This window comes from Pteropus alecto, unplaced genomic scaffold, assembly GCF_000325575.1.
Source record: "Pteropus alecto unplaced genomic scaffold, ASM32557v1 scaffold182, whole genome shotgun sequence".
NCBI lineage: Eukaryota > Metazoa > Chordata > Mammalia > Chiroptera > Pteropodidae > Pteropus > Pteropus alecto.
Genome location: NW_006433946.1, coordinates 5298416 through 5307205, shown reverse-complemented (window position 1 = coordinate 5307205; position 8790 = coordinate 5298416). Strand labels below are relative to the sequence as shown.

At 35.3% G+C, this 8790-nt stretch overlaps 1 protein-coding gene across 4 annotated transcripts in view; it reads left to right on the top strand.

Annotated features, from left to right (window-relative positions):
* DIAPH2 (diaphanous related formin 2) overlaps window positions 1–8790 on the top strand; it is a 781302-nt gene that overhangs the window by 17845 nt on the left and 754667 nt on the right. The gene's annotated exons all lie outside the window — the stretch shown is intronic.

Here is an 8790-nt window from a genome sequence, read left to right as displayed (position 1 = left end):
TGCTTTGGGACTTGGTGGTTCAGTCATGAGTGGAGTAAGTAGTCTCTTTTGATTCTTTCTCTGTGACCTCTGTAAATGTGATGGTGCTGGAAACAGTTTACTTCTCCAATCCCTCTCCCACTTGCCCTTCCATCTGACTTTATTGCCAAAAAGTTAGGGCCAATGATGGGCTTGAAACTTTCCCTCTGCTACTGGTCCCTCTCCCATTTTTACTGTTACTGTAGGACACACTTTCCCATAGACATTTTTCCTTTATTTGATACATATTGTAGTGCAGTTCATTTTCCTCATATTCTATTTAGTGCTGAAGGATAAGGGATTGTGAAATATATGTGCTTGTTATTAAGTTTACAATATTATAAGGAGAATAAAACGTATACATATCAGTATCGATTAATGCCATAGGAATGACTAGAGTTTAAGACAGGAGAGATTAATAATTTGGGTTAAAATAGGCTAGGAGGTGGGTTAAAATATTCTAGGAACTGAGTCAGTAGGTACTTTTCTCCACCCTTACTCCCAAACTCCACAGTATTCCCCCATGGGAAAAATACATTCAGAATGCAAAACAGGAGGCTTAACTATGCACTCATGGATTATAGAATACTTCGTTTCAGGATTTTTATATAGACTGGATCAATTAAAATATTATTAAAAAACAAATAATGCATTATAAGTAGATTGTTTTAGTAAACAGAATAAATGTTCCTGATTTTTTAGGAGACCACCTTATATTTTGATGCTAATTATAACCATTGCCATACTATTGATCTGAGATGTCCAGTACATTGAAAAATGTAATTTCTTTGTAAGTCTCACTGGTTTCACATACTGAAAATATGTTTATGAATGAGCACAATTGTTCAAAGTTGAAATAAGTATGATACCAAGTTGTATTTCCCTGGGGCAATAAGTGAAAATATTTAAAGTACTTTAAATGCATTAGAAATATAGTCTCCATTTTTTCCCCATTCTTCTCATTCTCTTTAATCCTCTATATTCCCTCTCATATAGATTTGTTAAAAAGTGGTTTAAGACCTCTTGCCTGAAGGCCATCAGGAAAACTTGCTGAAAAACATAATTTTGGAGCCCCAGTGGATCTAATGAATGAGAATCTTGGTGCAAGCCCCAGGAATCTGTATCAATAAGCTGCTTAGATTATTCTTTACTATAAAGTTGGAGAACCACAAATCTCATGCAGTTTGTAAAATGACAGCCCTGAAAGTTATATCGGTCCCACAGATTTGTTTTGTTTGGCTTGTAGCATTGAAAGTGTGGTTTTTAAAATTTGATTTGTTTGTCAGCTCTTAAAAATTGGAGTTTACATATATAAATCCAAATTTCTGGCTTCTCTAGAAACAACAGAGTATTTTGTAGTTCTGAGCCCATTTCCATGTGTCTTTCAGCAGTCCACTGTACTTGAATAAGATCTGTCTGATTTGAATGGGCCATGGGCTCTTGGATTTGCCATAGTCCACCCCTTACTCTTTCATCCTGGATTCAAGTTGTTAGTCGATGTTTTCTTTCCTACAGTTGAACTTCATCACTCAATATATCACCTACTTAGAATCTGGATGTGTTTGAGTTTTTGACTCTGGATCCAAAAGTTAAAACAAGTGAGAAGTTATTGGAAAGAGGTGAGATTGGAGGCTGGGAGACCAGAGAATTTATTATAAGAGTAGAGATAATAAATGAACTTTTGAACTAGGGATAGAGAAAAGGAGGGAGATTTGGATTTAGAAGCTGCTAACCTTGACAATTGACTGAATTGGGTGGGATCTGGATGGGAGAAGGAGGAACATGCCTGGAAGAGTAAGGAGAGAAGTGAAAGTAGGTGAGAAAAGGAGTTTGTTTGGATATATAACTTTAAGTGATTGTGGGACATTATTGCTAGCTACTGGAGTGTAGCTTGTTAGGGAGCAGAGATTCCCCCTACTGTCTTGGTGGAGAAGATGACTCCTACAGGAGCATAAAAAATGTCCTGGGTGTAGGTGTTTAGACTGAAAAAGCGTAGCCAAAACCTACCTGCTTTTTCTAATGCAAGCTGAAAAAAAAAAAAAAAAACTACAAAATTGTGACTAGCAGGAATAGACAGAAAATAGCATATCCTCACCTTAATCCCTGGGCTGAGGTGTAACAGAATCCTTGGAGTGCTTGAGATTTTTTCTCTATAGGGGTCAAAGGTTAGCAAAGGTTGACACTTTGCTGTAGCATATCATGGTGACACAGTGATTTAATGACAACCACTTCTTTCTTGCAAATGGTAACTTTGGATTCTTTCTCCTTTTATCTCTTCTACATTTACAATTTTGCACTGTGAGTATTCTTTAGTACTGTGGATGCTGGGAACATGCTGTATTCCAAAAAGTGTCTGTAAGACATTTTTCTTTCGTTTTTATATCTGAGAACATTGTTTCTTTGGGAACATGTTATATAAGGAGGTTAAGTTTCCAGAGGTAGCTCCCCTTTTTCATACTTAATGTACATGCAGATGAGCTGTTTTATTAATAGTATGAGTCTGGGCTCTGGGTACAGTATTGTGTCATGTATAAGAACAATGAAGAGAGAGTGCCTTGTAAGTACAGGGCTGAACCTAGACAATATTTTGAAATTGGTAAATTTTAGCTTTGGGATTCTCTCAATTCCTTTCTGTACCCCTTTTCCACATAATAGTACCCTCCCTTCAGGTAACACCCTTCCGTCTGGGACCTCCCTCCCAAGTCTTCTCTGTTTCTCAGTGTTCCAAAATTACCTACCACCTCTTCTCAAACTCTTTGTTTCTGTCATACAACTTATCTCTCCTTAGTCTCAGAATGAATTAAGTTCTGCTAAAATCATTTCTGGAGGTGCTAATAATTTTAAAAAGATGGTTGTTAACAAAAATTGGTAAAATATCCAGCAGGTAGCACAGGAAAGTGAATAAAGTCAGACAGTGAAAGGACAATGTTTTGGAAGAGCAGGTAATCATGAGTGGCCCTCAGTTAAGGTTCTCACTTGGGAATAATTGGCTTTAAGCTGTTTCTCCTTTTAAAGTCTTGTCTTTATTCACCTATGAGCCCATCTCTCTCAGAGCTAATCTTTATTCACAACTGCTTCCATGAGAGCAACAGAGAGGCTTCTAGAGTTGAGGGTAGGCAAATAGGGCGAGAAGAGTGGCTCTCCTAAGTTTGGGACTGCTCGTATGGCCTTTTGAGTGAAGGTTATATTCCAGAATGGCTTAATATAAACAGTAATTAACTAATATATATATTTTTTCATATTTCTTACCTGCAAACAGTGAAATGCAATTTCTAGACTTAGATAATTTGATCATTGAGGCGAATGATGACTGTCGTTAAAAGCATTGGTTTCTAATAATTTGTAAACTACTTTCTATTTCTGTCTAGTTGTATGCTTACCAAAGAGTCTGTTATATTTGTTCCCAAACCTATAATCCTAGCTGTAATTGCCATCATAATTACATGATTTAATTAAACATCATGCAATTGATGCAATGTGAGTGTGAGAAGAGAGGTCCTTCCATGAAAATTAAAAAGAAGTCTTTTCCATGAGTTGATAAAACAGCTTAAAAGTTTGCCATTGCATTAAGCCTAGGTGAGGCAACTGAAGGCCCAGGGAAAAAATGACAAAAATCTAGAATTCCTATGGCTTTGCAGATATCTTTAAGATCTCCCTTCTAAAGAAAATAAAAATAGTAGAGAATGCATTAAGGGTGTGGTTTATGAAAGGAAGACTGCTCAGAACTTCAGCTAAGGCCCTTAGCGCTACATGAAAAGATTGATGAATGAATGTATATTTTTATTTTGAAAGTTACAATAAAGCATTGAAGATTTTTACTTTCGATGATTCCTCATTTTAACCAACTTTTAAAAATTAACCACCTACTGGACCTTATCATGTCTGTATAATACTGTACAGTAAAAGCTCATTTTCCATGCTATAAAGTGAAATTCTAGCTAGCATTTCTCTGCCATTTCTAGCTAGCATGTCTTCGCCATTTCTAGGCACGATGAGGGATTGATCACATGCCCTCAAATCATTTATTGAATGACCACGGTAGTCAAGCAGATTGTATTCTCATTCTTTAAAACTTACTAATCACAGATTAATTTGTTATAACATCCTTTTCATGACATACAAAGGCATTTATCCAATGTGAAAATTTTGTGGAAATGATAAAGGAATGATTTCAATATATGGTGACTAAGCTCTTGTAATTATAGAGTTTTTCAAGAATTTATCTAGGGATATACTTTCTGGAACATCTGTGGTCCTCCTAGGTGATCTCGAGGGATTCCATATATCTGTACCTTGACATTTGTCTTAGTATTTCTTATTTTTAGTAGAGTTTTTAGTAGGACGGTTGCTAAGTATCAATTTCGAGTGAAATCTGATAGGGGGAGTCGAACCATTCCCATATTACAATAGTTTTTTTTAAATGCAGATGAACTGTCATTCAACTACCAAGACTTATTCTGATCTGGCTCAACCTTCAGGGTGAGATGAATAAAGCAGTCATGTCCCCAAGGAGTTTGCTGGATTGCCCTTTTGTCCCTGCTGTATCGAAAAAAATAATATATTTAGCCATTGACCCTTTATGTAATTTTAATGATCATATGTATAATAGTCATAGTCAAATGTTTAGAATTCATTTGCAGAGGGGTATGCCATAACACAATTTTTATTGCACATTGCTGCTGCTTCTCTGTCCTGTCTGCGACATTCTTCCCGCTGATTTTAAATTTGAGACGATTGCTTTTAATGAACAAAAAAATTCCAATTTCCTTTTGTTCCTTTGAGTAGATTAGTAATCAGAATTTGAAGGGCTACCGATAGTTAATCTTTGAATAACATATATAACAACCCCCATGACCCCTGTCATCAACCCTCCACTGTAGGATAACTGGGAAAATTAGCAGCTGGTTAGGGTAATAGTTTTAGAATTTGTGTATATGGTAAATATTTTGCTGATACAAAAGTAACTGAATGCTTATGTGTTACTTTGCTAGCTGAATATTTAAATGGGTGAAATATCAGGGAAAATATATGAGATAGAGGAGAATGTGTCTCACTTTTTAAAAATTCCCCTCCCCCTTTCAGAAATAACTTGTTTTTTCTTTTAGTTCTACTGTTGCTGTGTTGATCTAGATTAGTTGTAGATGTAACAGTCTATTCAAATGTCATAATTGCTAGCATTTTCTGTTCTTGCACATAATCAAGGTAACTTCCTGTAGAAAATAGGTTTGCAGTAAAAACAAACAAAAAAAATAGAAACACAAAACTTTTTAATGGAAAACATCCTTGAAAAACCTAAGTGCTTATCTGGCTAGAAGCTGAATTCTTAGAATTTGGAACTCTTATTACAAAAAGTTTTTAAAAGGGTAGATAGAGCTTGGGTACTAATCTTGACTTTTCTGTGACTTTGGCCATATCACTTCACTACTCTGGTTCTCCTTTGTTTTCCAAATCTATTATCTTCTCCATAATATATTTTGTTGCAATTTTGTTTTATTTGACTTACACAAGCTTACCAACCATGTCCCTAACTTTGTTTTTCAGATGTTGTATTTTGTTTATTTATTGTTGCTTTTTTTCGTGGGTTTTGTTCATAATTTTTTTGTCTTTTCCAGAACTCTGCCAGGTTGGTTTTTACTTCCTCATCTTTCATTATTTTTTTTTTCTTAAAAGGATCTTTATTTGTATCAAAATACTGTATATACCCAATTAAAGACAGCGGAACAGAAGGGTTTGTAATTAGTAGTAACCATCGCATGCCCCATCTCTATCTCTAGTGTTGTTCACCAGTGGCATCCTCTTTTGATTCTTTTAACTGTCTTGTGTGGTAGTTTTCTCCTTATCCCTAAATAACATTCTTATACTACTATATCTTGCCTTATCTATTTTAGATATTACCTATTCACTTCCTGCTATGATGGAAGAGGAATCATAGAAGATAGAAGAGGGTTCATGCCATTCCTTACCACCCTATCCCTATCACAATGCTGTTATCACTATTTTTAGTTTTTCTGGTCTAAGAGTACACTTTCTTTGTTTTCTTTTTACATGGTCACATGTAACTTATTTGGGACAACATCCGAAGTCCATTTAGATTTTTTGCAAATTTTATGCATAAATTCTCCCTTTCTGATCACTTTTGAATTGGTCTGGCTACTTACTTTGATGAATGTGTGCATGTGCGTGCACGCATGTGCACAAGCATGTGCATGTGCACAGCTTGTACATATTTCCAAGCTCATGCATGACGAGCCAGAGTCACTTACAGCCTAGACTTGCTTGCTTCCTTGCACAGGGTCTCTCCTGATTTTGTTTTTATTTCCTTTATCCCAAGACCATGTCTTCCTCAGGTTTTGCAATCAGTGGTCTTTGCAGCAGTGCCAAGCTTGCTCCTGCCTCAAAGATTGTGTGTGTGTGTTTTATTTTTAAATAGACTTAATTTTTTAGAGCCATTTTAGGTTCAGAACAAAACTGAGCAGAAAGTACAGAGAGTTCCCATATATCTCTACCCCAACACATGCACAGCCTCCCCTACTATCAATATCCTGCACCAGGGTAGTACATTTATTACAAACAATGAATCTACCTTTACACATCATTATCACCCAAAGTCCATCATTTACATTAGCTTCACTCTTGGTGCTGTACTTTTTCTGGGTTTTGACAAATATACAATGACATGTATTATATTATCATACGGAATAGTTTCACTGCCTCAAAATCCTCTGTTCTCTGTTTATTCATCCCTTCCTCTGCCCTAACCCTTGGCAACCACTGATCATTTTACTGTCTCCATAGTTTCGCCTTTTCTAGAACATCATAAAATTGGAATCGTATAGGATGTGGTCTTTTCAGATTGGCTTCTTTCACTTAGTAATATGCATTTAAGTTTCCCTCATGCCTTTTTATTGGCTTGGTGGCTCATTTCTTTTTAGCTCTGAAAAAGTATTCCATTGTCTGGATGTACCACAGTTTGTTTATACCTTCACCTACTGAAGGACATCTTGGTTGCTTTTAAATTTTGGCAATTATGAATAAAACTTCTGTAAACATCAGTGTGCAGCTTTATGTGTGGACATAAGTTTCAGCTCCTTTGGGTAAATACCAAGGAGTGGTAAGAGTATGTTTAGTTGTGTTTAGTTTTGTAAGAAACTGCCAAACTGTCTTCCAAAGTTGCTATATTAAGAATTTTACATAGGCTGTTCTATGGCCCTCACTTATTTTCTAATTAACCTCTACTCTTCCTTAGGACCTCAGCTCAGTTCTTCCATCACCTCATTGGCTCAGTAATCTGTTCCCATTGCATGCTTTCATAGCAGATGTACCTCTCCTTCATAGAATTTATCATATAAGTTTGTGTATGTGATTCTTTAATGTCTATCTTTCCCACTTAGTTTCTAAGCTGTATGAAAGCATGGATCATGTTTCATTTTTCACACACCATTTAATCTCTAGCACCTAGCACAGTGTCTGGTATTTATTAAATATATATTGAATGAATGAGTGACTACATAAATTGTATCAATATTCTCTTTCTATGATGATTGATAATTGTTTTGATTTGGCAAGTTTATTTTGCTTGAAGAATGTTGCCTAGAATTCTGCAGAAAAACTAAGCAAAACTATTTGAAACTTCATGTCAGAAGAGATGAGCCACAAAAGTTCCTTACACTCCAAACTGTGTGTGTCTCTGTGTGTATGTACACATACATACACGTTTGTGTCTGTTTATGTTTAAGCATATTATTATGAAAAATAGTGTGCTGTTAAGTGAATCAATCACTTTGTGATGACTATTGACCTAGCAAAGAAAATATTAAGTAACTTTCAGAGAAGTTTGTTATTAAACAAGAGATAATTTCTGACTTCTTTTAAGTGCCATTGATGATTAAATAATGAAGTGGAAAGTTCTGTGTGTTTTTAAAAATCCATTACACTAAAACTTTGCTTGTATTCTTATAGGATAAATATATATCAATCACACAGTAAAAAAATACATATGTAATTTACATTTTAAGACTTACATGTAGTTTATTTCTGATAATTATTTGATCACTCTTTAGCTGGAAGAAAAAAGATCTAGGCAGCAAAACATTTATTCGGATCATTCACTTTTGTGCAACGAAATAGCCTTTCACTTGAAAGTGAATTTCAGAGCAAATATTTTCAACTCAGGGGCAACCATCATTGACTAATGATGCAAGCTATTAATGGAACCAAATCTCATTGAAAGTCACACTCTTGGGAGACTTATTGCAATACTTCACTTGTTATGCATTCACATGGCAATATTGATTAAACAGTGAAGATTTATTTTCTGTCATCATTGGACTTAAGCAGTCATAGTTAAGAGGAAGTGGGGCACACACAAGATGTAATGTGATGCTTTGCCTCATGTATATTTCTCTTTTAAGCTTCACTGACCTAGAGTATTTTGCAAGAAGTTTTATACATAATTAAGAATGTCTTCACGTTTGACTATTGATGAGAAAGGCTTAAGGTTTAAGGGAGTGACTGCTACTCAATGTGTATTTAAACATAGTGGAATATAGGAGTCGTATCAGAAAAATTATTTCACAAACGTAATAGATGAGTATAAGATGCCTCATTTGTCATTTTTACTTTTCAATTAATCTTTTTTTTTTTTTTTTTGGTCTTCTGATATGTCTCCAAAACAAACACAGAACCTGAACCCTTTTATGTATTTTGTTTACCTTTCCCCTGATCTGGGTCACCCATACAATTCTTTCAGTCATCTGGTTAGGGTGTAAAACC